General features: G+C 41.9%; 1 protein-coding gene across 4 annotated transcripts in view; it reads left to right on the top strand.

Annotated features, from left to right (window-relative positions):
- Positions 1 to 17,132, top strand: part of Rbp6 (RNA-binding protein 6) — a 279,810-nt gene that overhangs the window by 165,695 nt on the left and 96,983 nt on the right. Inside the window, exon 1 of one of the 4 annotated variants that reach the window (XM_011298955.1) lies at positions 7,911 to 8,577. The exons of the other annotated variants lie outside the window; for them this stretch is intronic. The gene's annotated coding sequence lies outside the window, so the exon portion shown is untranslated. Of the gene's footprint in view, positions 1 to 7,910; positions 8,578 to 17,132 lie in introns of those variants that run through there. 4 annotated transcript variants of the gene reach the window in all.

The raw sequence follows: 17,132 nt of genomic DNA, 5'->3' as shown, positions 1-17,132 counted from the left end.
CATCAACTGGGAGCTAATGCTTCCATAATATCTAGGCAATTTAGTTCTTGCGCGTTAAATGTTGAATTTATTTCTGGCGACAGCTACTAACGAATCAATTATTGTTATCTGTTTCAGGTAAGACATTGGAATTGATTGGACCCTGGGGAATGACGTGTTTTCAATGGAGGGGGTGAGTCGAGGGGGTGATAAGGGTTTCGGTGTGGGGTGTCAATCATGTTTTATTTGCAGTGTATTGGTGATATTTTTTTCTCTTCCTTCTGAAATACTGATAGTGTCCAGAAGTGATAGCGTGATGAGGAGCAACGTTGATGCAAAAAATCCAGGCACCAGTGAAAATGCACGATTCAACCCCCCGTAATGTTCTGACACTTGAAAACCAACCTAACCAATTCCCAGACGTACACCCCGGGGTTGATACGATCAAATGTCACTCGGCCAGTCGTTTCTATATTTGAATCCAAGTTTTCCCACGTCTACTTCAGTTGCTATGACATTCCCACCCCCCCTTTTTTTTTCTCGTGTTGTTTTTCCATCTCGTCCTGTTTTCATCGATCCAGGAGTGACGTTGGTTACTGTAAAAATACAATGCAGATGATCGACCGGAAGTGAAATGAAATTTACGGGCGCACGTGAGAGTATCTGACAGCTTCACCTATTTTATTGCACGGGATGTTTCAATCGAATTGCGGTTAAAATTAAAGGATCGAGAGGTCAAATGGCGATGGAAATTGTGACGGGAAAATAAGTAGTTGTTTTTTATTTTTGTCACACGAGACGGTGTACGTGTACTTTCTAAAAATTGCGACTGTGATCTCAGAAAAAATTTCGAATGTTTCCACACGCGAAGAAAAATTTCTCACGAAATTAAAATAATGGGAAATATGACATTTCTCATCAAATTCATCTGTCGAGCCCTTCGATTCGATTCGATATAAATATTCCCTCTCTTTCAGAAAAATTGAAATCGATCTGTGGGTGTGGGAAAATTGTGGAAAAAGATCGTGCATTTTCCCAGGGGTTTGTTGCTGCAAAAATTAAACGAAAAATGGTGGAAATTTAGGAGTCTCTTAATTCTGAAGCGACAAATGCTGCTGGTACAATTGCATGAGTACACTGTCTTCTTTTACTGGGAACATGCGGGTATATCCATTTCGGTAGACATTTAAAACCCAGAAGCTGTACATAACCCCCTTCTACATACCCGTCTAAGATTACTGCCGAGTTTCATTATACCCGTGTCGAGGAGACTTCTCATTCTCTTCCTCTTTTAATATTTCCCCTCTGCCCTTACCATCCGCGTTACGTCATTCACCCACTCATCTTTTGTGTCATGATTTTTTATACAAGAGACAACATTTTTTGAGGACCTACATAAACACGCGGGATAACCAGAAGTGGAATAAGAAGACCCGCACGTAATCGAGAAATAACTTCCGTGTGGGCTCTAAGAAATATCAAGCCCAAAGGAAAATTTCCTTTTTTTTTTAAAATGCCGTAAATAAATTGCGAGGAAGACGAATGATTTTCCAAGGGAAAAAATTTCTATGAAGCGGAAAAAAAGTGAAGGAAAAAAAAAAGGGAGAGAATGAAAGAGGGAACGTAGCTCAGTCGAGAATGGGTGTATTGTTTTTACGTAGAGCTTTTCATGGATCTCGCTTATACATCATTTCAGAGTTTCTAGCCTTTCCTGGGGTACCTTCGGGTGGAGAGCCAGGGGAGAGCGATAAAATGTATGAAAAGGAACAAGTGAGAAAGGCTTTTGGATGAGGAAAGTTGAGGGAAGGGAGGATAAAGTCAGTTGAGTTGTGCTCGAGCAAGGCTCTTTTCTTCGATAAAAATTCATTTCCTTCCTTTGATTTACTCGGACTTGTATTGCTCCGCGTCCACTGAAAAATCCCCTGTCCTTTGACTATTTCCATTTAATTCCATTAATCCGTATTTTTTTGGTGGAATTTCCGTTGATAATTTTCACAAGAAAAAATTCCACCCAAAATCAATAGATTCTCAGTGAAATAAATCCTCTAGTCACGGGATATCGGTAACAAGGGCACACCCTGTTTTCAGAAAACGTGGAAAAACATCGCCAACCGATGGTGTGATTTGAAAGTGAGGGGTGGAGCATACCTTGGAGGGGATTGAAGGGTTTACCTTTCGTGGTGGCACTTGATCGCTGCCAATGAGAAACTCCATGAGACTCGGTTGCTCACTTTTACCCGGTAAAAGGAAAATATTCTCGAGACGATATCAACGTATCAACGTCTCTTTGTGTCGAGCGAGTTTTACCGTTTGCGATTTTCCTCTTGGGGTGTTTGGCTTTTATGCGGAAGTATGTGCTGGGAAGCTACGTAATACCACTATACCCAGTATGATAATACGAGTTCCTTTTTTTCCCCGAACATTGCGATTTGTTGACGCCCGGCATCAACTCCTCGGATTCACCGAGATTATCCTGAATCATATTCATATAATCTCCAATCTGTTTATTCCGGTGAAAAAAAAAATTTTTGCCAATCGACTGAGTGCGACGGGGGAATGACGGGGGGATGATGAGGGGATGACGAGGGAATGACGATCATGGGGGTGGAGTAAGTGGGTCATCTGAGAATCTCCTCGAGGTCATTGAATAGGGAACAAGAGGCATTGGGAATACTATACTGGACACGTCCATGTGCTGAAACGGAACAATTTCGACGGCACAATTACCGTCCCCAAGACGTTATCGATTTGGTTTTAGGGAGTGGGATCGGGTGGGTGGGTGGTACCGGTGAAGGGGGAGGGGGAAGGGGGGGGTTTGGGTTCCTTGATTGTAACGTCGTCGGTCGATTAATCGAGAAATCGCGTTCACTGTCACACCAGATACCTCCCCTTGCCCTCACCACCTCATCCCTCATGCCACTCTCCTAACTGTGTGTTACGTCACACCTAGAAGTGACGCCGTCGGTTGCTCGTCAACACGAAAGCCATTTCCGGCCGTTGTCTCCCAGGGGAGAGTAAAGAATCGTCGGTACAGGAATTGGATGGATATTGTGGTTTGGTTTTCCCCTCTCACTCAGTCTCAGTCACTCTCTTGAATGTCATTGAGTTATCGAACAGAGAGAAAAAAAAAAGGATAAACAAAAAGAAAATGAGAGAAAAGTGTGAGATATTTTATCTACCGTGCGCATTCCACCCGATTTCCCGCCCCTATATATTTCGATGATTAAATAAGGAATGGTTTATGTAAATAGGGTAAATGGTGAGAATTTTCATGGAGAATAATTGTATTGAGAGCGACTGGAAATATCCATCGATGTTGGGAGTCGATAAGATCGTACCAACGAACGGTGAAAATCGTCAAGATTTTATTTCACGTATTCCGAAGAATGCACGGGATTATCCGATGTAAACAAAGAGACGAGAGATGCCTCGGGAATTTATCGAGAATCGTTTTCCGCCGATAAACTAGATCATACAGGCTATGACAATGAAAACGCCGGGGAACAGCAACTTGAAATTTACCTCTACCCATTCCCGTAGCGTTGATGATATATACAATCCCCGCATCTATAAAATGCATGTTCGTCGGTACCAATCTCTGAAAAAAAAAACGTAACCAGAGTAAAAAATAAAATAAATAATGAAAAAAAAAAAAAATGCTGGGTGAATGTCGCTCTGCGGGTGGTTCGCAGTCTATGTACAAGAAAAAGAGTGCCCCGGAATCAAAGGAATGGCCACAGAATTCCAGGAACGTAATCCTTTACCATTTTCGCTTGAGTGAGCTTCAATCCCGTAACGATTCTACATTCGAGATCGATTCACTATGGGACGATCAGTCGATTTGAAATGTCGTTTCTTCTGCAATTTCCCCGGTTGGTGAAAAAAAAAACGAATAAAAAAGAAAAAACCAATAAAAAGAATCTCAATCTGAAGAAAGAAGAAAAAAGAATGGGAAGAATAGTTTTACTTCAGGGACAAAAACCTTTCATCCTTGTGTTTCACAAAAGCCACTGGGGTGTAATGTTGCCCCACCTGTTGGCACGTACGAAAATTATCCTCACCGATAGGAAAATAACTCCCAAAACTTCTGTATGACGAGCGATGCCATTAGTCAGCCCTGATTGAGTCATGAATCTGTTTATCTGGCGATATCACCGGCGCCCATTGACCATTGGAAAATAATCAATGCAAAATCCAAATAGATCTTCCGTAATTATTCGTTTAAACTCAGTGCACGTAGCCAATTTCCACTCACCGACTGCCAAACCTAAACCTAAACTTTACCCTATAACCAGCCCCCAGTTCTCCCCCTCACCCCTAAAAGTTCAAGTTTCGTCTGTTTGACCCTCTAGAATGTTAGTTCGTTTCCCAACAAGCCAAGAGAGAGAAACATCAATTTTCCTAGCCGTTAATTACTAAAACCCCACCTTCTTGAAGCCTCCACCCTCGTCTGTCCCGAAAGTGTGTAACGTATCGACCAGTTTCTGAAGGCATCGTTCGGTCTAAAAGGAGGAAGGTGGGGGATATGATTCACGGTATGAGAGCTTTCCTCGAATTTCCAGGAGAGAAATGCCCCAGGTTCAGTTCCTCATCCACTATCTGCGCAAAACTTGTCGGCTTTTGATCGCTGACCCATTTATCCTAGTAATCCAAAATATTGGGCATTGAATTTTGACTGTTTGTTTTAAATTTCGGGCCAAAGGTACCAGAATAATCTGTAATATTGACCCACTCCCGTCACATCCACTAATTACTCATCAATTATAATTCATTACCACTGCATTTAGTGCGACAATACGAAAAGAATTGGACTAGATAATTATCAATCGTGTAGCTGTACATGATTATGAATACACTAATGATGTTGAAATGCATCCTCTCTTATGTACACCGCACTATTTCGATGGAATGGGATAACAATTACACCGAATAACAATCGACTAGCTGTGTAATAGACATGTGGTTTCCGAAATGGATCGGTATTAGCTGAACTGTTTGACAATATCCTCCATGTTTTTTCAATCGCACAGCGATAGTTTCAATCAGACCCACCACCGATGCTGAACGAATCGGCGATATTTTTCAAATCAAACTGATGGATCATTCTGAAAAGATCTCGACAAACATCGAACCTCACGGCGTTCATCTATCTCATTCCTGATGGAGAGCCTCCCACTGTCAAAAGATAAGCCCGAAAATCCACCTATTCCTCTTCATTCACGGAAAATCCCCCAAATTACGAGAAAAGTTCATCTCCTTCATGAACATCATCATCGGGAAGAGTTCCGACAAGAACTAGAGAAGACAAAAGTGCTGAGATAACTCAACCACTCGTCTTCTTGGCTGCTGCACTCCGAGGGAAGTCGATTCAAAAGAAGTTGAAGATAATAACTTTCCAACATCATTAACAACCTCAGAGAAATGAAATTTCAAAATGAGAATACAACCCGATATCTCAGCGAGTCCTGAAGTAAAAATTATTTGTTTATCCCACTTTGCATCGAAAATTCTACCGCAACGAGCCATATCAAATCCCTTAACCCACCCTCAAACCCGAGTGAAAGCTCAACTTCTCATGAACATCATCTTAAAAAATACCAGAAGAAGAGAAGAGAAAAAAAAAAAACATCCGTGAATCTGGAGAGAACAGAGTTCCCCGCTGTCCGATAAAAGCAAGAGCGGTAGAGGAGGAGAGGGTGGAAATACATCCCCTCTAAAAGGCTCTTTTTTCACCCCCTCCCCCCCTTCCAGGATTTCAACGAAGGATGATCTCCGTCCTTGTTCAACATCGCGTAAACAGAAAACACGAGCAGTTATAGTGGAGGGGAATGGAAAAGGAGAGGAGTCTGGAAGTTGTAGCTTGTCGTACAAAGTGGCCAGTGGGTACCAAAAGTCCCCGACAACTTCCATTTCTCCATTTCCTACCCAATTCCCTCTGCCTTCCCCCCTTCATCCCCCCATTCACCGATTCCCCCGATTCCCTGATTCTCCGATTCGTCGGCTTCTACCCTCCACAAGTGCATTTTGACTCGCAGATTTTCCAGGAAAGAAATTTCTAAAGCGGATTGATTTGAATTGAATCAAGGTTCGTCAGTCTTTTGTAATAATTCAAATGAAAATCATCACCGGTTGACTAGATTTGTCGAAACGACGGGATCTTGAGCCCCTCAAGACCCTTTCACCATTGTCTTGGTATTCACATTCCCACAACAATCCGTATCACCCACGTTGCGACGAAATTCCTCATAAAGGAGAATTATCACAATTACAGTTGGACATGGCTCAAACCATAAATAGGATGATAAAGTCAGTGGCAATACAGTTATACAAGACTCAGCTCGTGCAACACCCGTCAGACATTGCAATAAGTCCCTTGGAAATCCTTGAATCGTGTATAATAACTCGGGCTCTTGGATCTCAGGGGTTTGCCCAGAACACAGGCCAACAAGTATAGCAGACAACGACAACTGGTTTGAGGCATTTCTCGGGGGTTGGAAACACTGTGGAGACATAGCCGAAGCTGAAGTGAGAGGATATGTTTTGGGATAAAGGTGAGTTGGAGTAAGAAGCCCTTGGTTTGCCGGTAGAAACTGGTGCGGTTTTCCCGCCAAGTTCATTCAGCGTCTTGCCACGGCTGGATGTAAGCCAAAATCATGAATGCGCCCAGCGGCTTCTTGTCCCTTACCCTCGGCTTTCAGATTAGACTCACTACGGATGAAGGCCGAATATCCCTTCCTCCTCATACTCACAACCATTTGAATAATCTGGACAACATCAGCCACCGATAATACAGTCAAATACAATTCAATTCAAAATCCAATTCGACTCTTTTCACGCGCAACCTACTATGCGTAACATGTGGCTTCATACTACTGGCAAAATGCCAGTCGCTTCTCGAGCTCAATGAAAATCTTTTTCTGTGTTTCCTCTGGGTTAGTACATCCACCAAACAACTACACACTCATCCCCGTCAGCGTCGATCCGTCCAAGGATGTGTGCTGGCTACTGGCCAGATATCAAGATGTTTTCACCATTGGCTACAACTACCAAAACACTGGCCCTAAAAGTACTCGAATACCAGAGTAATGGGTATTGAGCAAGTGGAAAAGTCCATAACCACTTCAAGTAGTGGGATCCCGCATTGGTCAGCCAAGTCTCTTGAATTGGTACCACTGATCTTTCGGTTCCTTAGAATCCGTCAGGCCGACGTCATTCCATCGTCATTCTCCCTCATCAGCTCCAACCCTCCACCCTTTCACCCCTTCCACCCCCTCCACCCTTTAACCCCTCAACACGCTGACCACCCAGTCCTTTTCCTCCCCCCTCCATAACTAAATGACCAGAAAAAAAAAATTCATCAATGGTACCACGTTGAGGCGTAACAAGTAGGTATCCCCGAGAGCACCTCGTCTGAATTTTTTCCCTCTGCAATCCTTTTTGACGTGTTTCGTTTTTTTTTTTTTTTATCAAGCGCACAGCGCACCGTCAGAGCAGGCATTAAGCATTCCCGTTGGGTCTCGGATACCGCGCGTACATTTCGGTCGATGCTGGCAGTGGATAGAGAGCAACCATAATCGTCTCTCCCTGTCTCATAGTCTCGTCGTCTCTCTCTCACTCGCAGTGGTTCAGCCCCACCACCACCAGCCGTAAGCCGTCAGTGGGAGAAGTGGTGATAGAGTGGGAAGCTTACCAGACATGCGCAGTACAAAAAAAGGGAATAAACCGGGAGTAACACGCGCCCACGTACTACCTACGTATCCCCCACCACTTAACCACCCCTCCTCAACTTTACCAAACTCCCTACTCCCACTATTTCGGATAAGATAGTAGGGTAGGGGAGGGATTTTAGCACCCCTCCTGTCTCTCGGCTGAAACGGCGAAACTGCCCGGGCAGCCCAACGTCTCCCCCATTCCGTTCTCGGCGCCCACAGCGTGCTTTTCCAACATACTATACCGAAAAAAAAATAATAAAAAAAAAAATAAAAAATAAAAATAACTGTACGTAACGATACGACGCCACCTGTATCACCCGTACCCAAACCCTTCAAAATATTTATCCGTTAACAAATATATTCGATTGATCGTGGCTCGGCCAATTAAAAGTATTTTTCAAACGTCAAATCTATATACAAATTATATATTTATATATTCGTAGTGGATATATGCATATGTATGCTGTATATGTTTTGAGTGCAAGTAAATAGTCGGACGGTGTGAACGAGTGATTAATCCAGCCGCAAAGTGATAGAAATCTGTTCTTTTGTTTAGTAATAATTCATTGTTTGGGTAAACGTCAGTTTTACCCCACCATCACCATCCGGGCTATCCCCCCCGGTTCCGGCCGGTTTCGTGTGCGCGTTACTGTTGGTTATACCCGAGGATCTTCATCGCATTGGGATTAATTACTCTGTGAGAGGGAAATCATTTGGTTGAACTGTTTGAAAAATAAATTTTTTTTTTCAAACAGTTGAGTGATTCTGTTTGAGGATAAATCAGTGGTTCCTGGTACGTGGGAGCCTAGCTTCAACCCGAAGTTCTTGATAAATCAACACGACGGCGGTCACCACGTACATCACGCCGCTTATCACCTCTGAAAAGGTACGAAGTGTCGATTAAGGAAATTTGTTTTTTTTATTTTTCCTCATTTTTGTTATTTTTTTTTCTCTCCCTTAAGCAGGGACCCTTTTACGAGGTCTTTAAAGTTATGAAAACAGTTCTCGTTAGAGCGAGGGGATCGTCGGGACTCCCCCGGGCGAATAGCTCTTATCTGTCCAGCCATCCCTTTTGCGCCCTATCCTCTGGATATACTCGCTCAACGTCTCCTTTCAAAGCCGGGGCTATTGTTTCCTATCCACTTCCTGTCCTGCTCCGTATCAACTCGGTGAATAAAAAGAAAAATTCTGAGGCTTCGGGATGTGGCGGAATCATCCCAGAGATTACGGCGACTTTTTCGGGGGGGGGGGGGGGGGGGGGGGTGGCTGAGGGTGGATAGGATCGATCGGGGGAAAATGTATGTAGATTTCTTTTGGAATAAAAAGGAGAAAACACAGCGTCGATCATTCTCACGCCCTTTCGGTGGAATAACTCCCGGGGGTGTACGTAATTTTATCCCTCCGTATTTTTCTTTTCTCTCGGGCCTTCTTTTTTTTTTTTACTACCCTGCAAAGTTCCTAGCATTTCTTATTTCGTCAGTTGTACACTTGCGGATGGAGGGGACCGCGATATTTATCGAGGGGTGATCAACCGAATTTTCGGGAAATTCGAGATCGTTTTTTGGGGAAAAGTTTTCGGGTTTTTGATAAGGGGAGAATTTCTGATTCTGTGAGGTGGTCGCATCTCCTGCATCGAGAGTTGGGATAATGAAGCTCGAACTTCGGGAGATGAAAACTGTTTTCTCGCTGTATCTGGCCAAGTTTTCGATCCGGAAAAGTTATGAATCCAGCTGGCGAATAATGAAGACGAGAGAGGGAGATAGAGGGAGATAAAGGGAGGTAGAGGGAGATAGAGGGAGGAAAAGCGCGCGACGAAATAAAAAATGGAGCGATAAAACAAAACGAAAGGGATAGAGAGAGTGTGAGAGGAAAAAAAAAATGGAAGATGACACCCCCATAAACGAAAGAAATTCCATGCTCTCCTCGATTCCACGAGGATTCCCAAGTCCTCTGTTTACATCGAAACGCTTTTAAATCCGGTGGTTGTCTCCACTGAAGACGGGAGGAAGGGGTTGAGGGAGTGAAAGAGGGAAAACCGTTCGAATGTGCAGCGAATTTGCCGTGATACATGCGCCAATCCCAAATCCTCCCTCACTACTTTCTGTAACCCATCCTCTCACCTCCTCTCATCCTCTCACCCTCCTCCAACCCCCGTGGACCTGACAAACGACCAAAATGTGGAAGTAGGTTAACTCGCCTCCACTTCTGGAGCGCGCGTGTTCCCTCGTATTCCACCCCTCACCCTTTTCCCTCTGTCTCAGTTTTACCCCATCCACCACTCAGACTTCTTCAGTTCTTCCATTTCTTTCATCTTTGTATCCATCACCATCAGCCCTTGCACTCCATCCAGACACAAAAACGCAGGCCTTTTTTAACGTTTTCAAAGTATCGCAGTGTCTTTGATTTTTTTTATCATAAAAAGAATGGGAAATATTCATCGTTGAGGGGACCCTTTTTTTCCCCCCTTGTTTTCCTCATTGAGGGGAGAAAGAGGTTTGACGGCTGTTGAAAGTTGGGAAATAATATCGCGGGGTCCGCAAGTTTTATTAATTAAAAAGTCGAGGTAAACAGCTGATTTTTCCGATCTCGCCCGGTCTGATAATTCGCTGGTTGTGGCCTTTTAACGCCAAGAAGTTGCGTAAAAATGATACAATCTCAAAAAATCATGTATCATTTTGAAGCGCTTGAAATTATCTTCAAGATGGCGTAAAATATTTTCATTTTCACTCTACCAATCACGAGATATTTAGTCAGGAGAAACGATGCGTAAGACACATAATTGTGGTAATTATTATTCGCAGAAATTCGTTGATTCGAAATTACCGCGAGACGTACCTGTTGAGTGGAGTTCTTGCCTTTTCATCCAACCACGGATGCGCGTACCTGAGGATAGTAAAGAGGTGGATGTAGATGGGCGTAAGTGGGAGGTGGAAGAATCGATGCTAATTGAGGCTCATTAATGAGAAAAGCACTGTGCGACATTGAGCCGTTGCTTTCCACTCTGCATTACTGCATATACCGATTAACATACAAGGCTGCAATTCCCTCCACCTCCCCCTTCTCCTCCCTTCCAACCGATCGACCCCTCCACCCCTATTTGCCATTTTCCAATTCACGTGGAACGGGGAAAAGCCGTTTTGGGGGGTAATTATGCGCATTGTTATTTGAAAACGATCGCGCCGAGGGTTTCGAGCATTAACGTGACGATAAAATCTCACTCTGGAGGTGGAGAATGATAATCGATATGATCCCTTTTAAAAAAAACTTTTTTGTCCATTTTTTTTTTTATAATCACACGCGTGTGAATGTCAATTCTCCCCAAAAAGTCGATCCCCCGTGGCTCAGGGGGAAATAAGGGGTCGAAATGAATTCACAGGGTGGAATTTTTCTGTCGCAGGGGTGTATATATGTATGTATGTACTTCTTACTGGTTCTCTTCCTGCATAAACAGTTTAGGGCGTGCTACTGTGGTTATGATTTCTTCTGGCGGTTATGTCTTACGGTTATGATCTGAGTTCTAGTTTTTAGAGCAAGTGTTTGCGATTTTCACGGTTATTCCCCTAAAGCACTCGATTCAATCATAAACAACACGTTAAATCTAATTACAAGCCACTGGGATTGGTAATATTACCCGAAAATTAACCGCTTGGGCATGATTATCCTGATAAAGTATTCGGTATTTACCGGAATTAGAATACTCAGCGAAATTCTCATCACGAATATCTCGGTAAATAAAAAATATTCAGGAAAATTTAACTCGTAGAATTTCTTCTCTCGGAATAAATTTACCTCGCGCACTGACTTCGTAGTTCACTTGTTGACACATCTATTTACATTTTCATGTTGTTGAAGTGTAACGAGATATTTTTCAAATGTTGATTCGTTTGAGGAAATAACTTCGAGTACGACGTAGACAAAATTGTCGAGTCAGTGAAATATTCTCGAGGTAAAAACATATTTTACGCTATTATTCGCCTATAAATAACCGATGAAAAATAATTAATCGCTGATTTCAATGATTTAATGGCGTTTAACCAATTTTTTATCATGACGCCACTTATTTCTGACACGTATGGGGCAAGATTTTTGGGGTGTGAACGTGAAAAGTTTTACGATCAGCACGTAGACAATCTCAGGGGGCAGTAAAACCGTAAAAGTCAGTGTCTCCAGGGTGAGGGGTAGGAGGTAAAAGTGGTACCAAGACCGTCTATTATCTAATACTCGTGAGATTCGAACTGGGGGAGACTCTAATGAATTACCATTCATGCCATTCTCCTTTGTTTTATTTTCGTCCATTACGTTACATTCACCAACTTATCCCCATCACCTAGGCAATTAAATAAATCCCCCAGCAAACAAAATAAATTCATCGATATCCGAGTCAATCATTTCCCCCAAATGAAAATATTTTCGTACCAATTTCACGAAATCCTGGGACATGTTCCTGCAATCAAAGTGTATTATATTCTCGAGAACAAGAGAACCCATTCACAGGCCCTGAGGCCCTTCAGACATTCAGTCCCTGCATCTGCGCACGCACAAAAAATTCATGACAATTCTACGAACAAAGACTAAACACCTGAATAGCTATTTAACGAGTATTTAACAACTTGTTTTGGTGGTTAACGTTATAAAACAGAATTAACCGGTTATTATTATTGTTAAATGATTGAGCGCAGGTATTTTTGAGGGGAATTTCCCCGATAGTTGTCGGGGGGAAAAAAAAAATGAGACATCACATCCCCACATAATCTCTCACGCCATATATTGCCCTCACTCCCCCTTTCCACCCATCCTGAACTTGGCCCTGGGGGTGCCATTTTGGGTGGTGGGATTTCGACTTAAACTGTTTGAGTTGCGACTTTATCGGATTACCACTGGGGGTATGATGCTACAAGGGGCGAGAGTATTCCCACTACCCTTAGGTGTAGCTGGTCGATTATCGTAACCTCTCATACTACCCATTTCGAGACCCTACAAAAACCCAATTAATCCGTTTAATCAACCCCTCCCCCCTAACGCCTCCCTCCCTCCCCCTGGATTTCATTGAAATATCTCCATTACACACTCCCACGGGGCATTCTCATTATTATCATAATTAATGTTTAATTTTTGCTTCCGAATGGAGATTTTGAAATTTACAAAATTTAAGTTGTTCGTGGTATTTGTTTTTTCATTCATTTTCTTTGATTGCTCACCCTCATCTCTAGGATTGAATCTTTTTTTTTTCAAGTGTAGGTCTCACTGAAATTCATTTCATCCATCCATGTTTTTTATTTTTCATTTTTTCGGAAATTCGGTTTTTTTATGATAACTCAAAAAAATCATCCGAATCGATTAAATGGCGGCGGAAAAAAATCCTAATGTCCTCTTCATCGAGTTCAAAGACGAAGGCAACAGCAATCATAACCTTTTTAATTTCTGTAAAATTCCATTTTTCCCGACAAAATCTCGACGATATCTGGGGATATCAATTAAGATACGAATACAATATGGCGGCTAAAAAAGTTTATTCTACCGCCATTAACTTGAATTTCGGGTCATGAAGGTACACTATAACCAAATCGTTCAATTTAATGAAATAAAAATGAAAGGTCATTTACAGACGGTAAAGATGATACGTAAAATAACCATTCGGAAGCAGATTACTGATTTATTACCAAAGACATCCATATGATATGCGATATAAGAGCAATTCCCCACTTGTTTTCATCGTTTCCAATTGAATTTATCCCCATGAATATGACAGTAGCAATAATGAACGTAAACCCCTAGTTACCAAATATCAAAGTTCTCCCTTGAAAATTCACTTCTCCAACTCCAATAAAATTATCATCAATTCTCACCTCAAACCGCCATAATCCCCGAATCACCCCGTTAACAATAAACTCCCTCTTATCCCCTTTAAAACACCGCTAACCCCAAAAATCACGTTAAATTAATCCCCACCAATCAACTCCCCGAAGAAAGGGGTTATCCTGCCAGAAACCAGAGGATCAGTACCAAAAGCGAGTTATAATCTCCATTACAAGTCGACTCCATTTCGCATTGTCTTCATCCCCTGAAAAACTGCCCTCTCCATTCAATCCCTAGCACCGAGATCTCTCATTCTCCATGAAAAATAAAAAAGACAAACTGAAACAAATGGCAATTTTAAAATCGAAAAAGTGGAAAATCCCTGGGTGGGTGAGAAGAGACTTGGGATGCGATTTCTCACGGATTCCGTGACATTCTACAAGTTAAGTCGCGGGACTGGCCATAAATACTGAAATTCAAGTACTGAACTGTTGGGAAGACTTCTAGGGGTTGGGGGTTGAGGGTTTATCAGTGAATACGAGGCAAAATCCGCTATCGCGCTGACCAGTGGTCGGCCACCCTCTGCCCATGTTGGGGCTATTCCAAGCATCGATGTACATACGATCACTACCCCTCTCCCCCTCTCCCCTCCCCCCTCCACCACCCCTTTCATTATTTATTGAAACCCCCTTAAAGGGATTGATGGCCATTTTATACCGAAAGAGTACTGAATTCATAAATTCAATGGATAAAAAATGTTTCAGTAACATTTGCATTGAATTAATTTAAAATTCACGCTATTGTCAATAAAAAATTAATGATCCAACAGCTGCAATTGTTCAAATTTATCGTTATTTTATTCGCTATTTTATCCGCTATTTTATTATGGAAATGAAATTAAATGAACGGTTGATTTATTCATTTTTTATTGCGTGGAAAATAACGGAATATTTTCAGTTCTGGATAAATTTTTTCTTGAACAATCGGCGATTTATATTTAGGGTCAAGAGTTGCTCACTGAAAATAGCACTCTGTGCAGAGAAAGCTTGAGGAATAATCACAATACAATGAGAGAAACGATTAAACTCGTCTCAGATATCTCAACCAACGGCAATTGTGTGGGACAAAATGAAAGCATCTCAAGTATCCCGGTGTCTCATGTTCTCGGTGGAATTTCACTAATATAATACTAACGGTACTATTTCATTATGCAAAAGAGAGGAAACATTGAAAGCTAGGTTGAATGTAATTTCACCGCCGAGGCACCGCAAAAGACGCGGAAATCTACCTCGATATTAACCCCTCCTTCCGCCAAAAGCACGCGGCTTTAATAAAAAAAAAATGAGGGGGTTGAAAAAAAAAATGGAAAGGAGGACGTAAAAGTATGAAATCATGAGGGAGAAATATGTCGTCCGAGAAAAAAATGTATAAGGAAAATAAGAACTGAGTCTTCGGAAAATTAAAATAGTTTCATGCCGAAGAGGGCTTGGGGGGTTGGAAGGGTTTGGGGGATGAGAATGGGTTAGTGAAAGAATGAGTCAGTGGAGTTTTGTTTGGAGGGGATGAAAAGATGTAGCCGTAGCCCGCGGGCGATGAAAACTATGAAGCTACTCCTAGTAAGTTGTAAAATTGTAATAGCCTTCCGGTATTTACATAATGCTACGGCATAATAAGTGGATATTTCTGTCTCTCTTTTTCCATTAACGTTTTCTTTACACCCCCAGCTTTTCATTTCCACTCGTTTCTACCTCAGATTATTTTTCATCGTGACTGAACGATATTTATCGATTAATTCGATTATCCATGGATAATTACGTATGTGGAGTTATTTTCTCATGATTATTTTTTATGTACGAATTTCAGCCAATAGAATTGCACCATTCGACGTCACGTGGTGTGATACTGATGATTTTTTGATGACGAGGGATTTATGAAACGATTTCTGTAAGAGTGTTACGACTTTGTAATCTCGCGCCACTTTAGGCCGACCAATAAGAAATCGTGGCTTCATGATTTCGAGATTTTCGAGATAATCGATTGTGTCAAGCGTGTACCTTTGAGAATAGGATTCTCTCTGCTAGTCTATATAAAAAACAAAACATTATCCAGTCTAATTAACCCCAGGAATAAACGACAAATATGAAATTCTTATTTCTTAACTGTGAGTCTCGTCTCGTGGTGCAATTCTATTGGTCGGTATTTGGGTCGGATAAATAATTCCCCGAATAAGACTCAAGCTTCGAAATTAATAGGACATTTCCCTCTAGGTTTCCTACAAACAAACGAGCTCGTCAAGTTTTCCAAAAAAATTTTTCTACCCCGAAAAACTCAACACGTTAATTTATTTACAACGAAGCCATCGACAAATATGCAATAATTTCAAAGCTCTTGGGGCAATAGAAGTGATAATTTCGTGATTAACTGTAATGTATCATTTCTCCTTGTCGCATATTCGGTTGGGTGGAAAAAAAAAAGCTGATGAAAATGGCAAATCCCCTTGAATTCCTGGAGAGATGATCCCCCAAGAAGATCGATAAGTCCCCCAGAGCCTTTCTCTCATAGAAATACGGGAAAAAAAAATTGAGAATAAGTGGAGGTACAGAAGTAACGAGAATTGGGGTGGGGGTGGGCTAAATATAGAGTAGAATAAGAGGGAGGTGAGCTGAGGGGGCAATTTCAGTGATGGCTGAAGCTTAGACTGCTCTCTATATCCTGATGTATCTCTCCAACCTTTCAATTCATCTGCCTCCCCCACACCCTCCCACCCTCCACCCCTCATGGAAAAAAATGAATGAAAGAATGGAGAGGATAAAGTCAAATAGAATTAATCAACAAAGTGTATAAACAAAGAATGATAATATTGGAATAAATGGAGAGAATGGAAAAAAAAATGGTGAACGAGTCCTGGAGGTGGGGGATGGGGGTGGATTTAAAGTCAGGGGTTTTAAGATAAAATCGTAAATGAACTCCCATTGTCTTTGAAATCCGTGGTAGACAAAAGGTAGAAAAGCCACATGAACTTCAACTCAGCTCGAATAACGAATTGAGAGAGAAAAGCCAGAAAACTTGGAAATGGACTTGTTGCCGAGTCCAGTTTGTGTCATTTGCCATCCAATTCTGATGAAATTCCATGAGGATTTCAATCCACCGGAATTATCTCGCGAGACTGAAGAAAATTGAAAGGAGGAGTTGATTATTAAATCCACGGGAGTTTGTACGTTGTGCCGATGAAATTCTCAGATTAATCGGGGTGAGAATTTTAATTAATCATCGAGGCCCCGACACAGGGAAGTGATAAAAAAAAATATATATATTATTCTCAATGGATGAAAAACTTGGTCTCATCACTCGTAATTATCCCAAGTACCCGGAGGTAGAGATATTCCGTGAAACCGCGGGTTTTACTGGGGCAAAAGGTCGCCAACCAAAGTCACCCAAAAGACATTTACGAGAGAATTTACCACTTGCCCACCCCTCGCTCCTAACCCTCTTTTCATATACCTCCTTTATACTTCGAACCCACCACGTCGGCTTTTTCCAACTTATCGAGTGAGAGAGAAACTCGGTGTGTATACGTAAACGCGTCGTCTCACGGTAAAGGCAAGTGGTTTTCTCATTTTTTTACGCCGTACTTTATTTTTTTTT

This window comes from Fopius arisanus, unplaced genomic scaffold, assembly GCF_000806365.1.
Source record: "Fopius arisanus strain USDA-PBARC FA_bdor unplaced genomic scaffold, ASM80636v1 scaffold00012, whole genome shotgun sequence".
NCBI lineage: Eukaryota > Metazoa > Arthropoda > Insecta > Hymenoptera > Braconidae > Fopius > Fopius arisanus.
The sequence above is the reverse complement of the archived record's forward strand: the minus strand, read 5'-3'. Positions and strand labels throughout refer to the sequence as shown.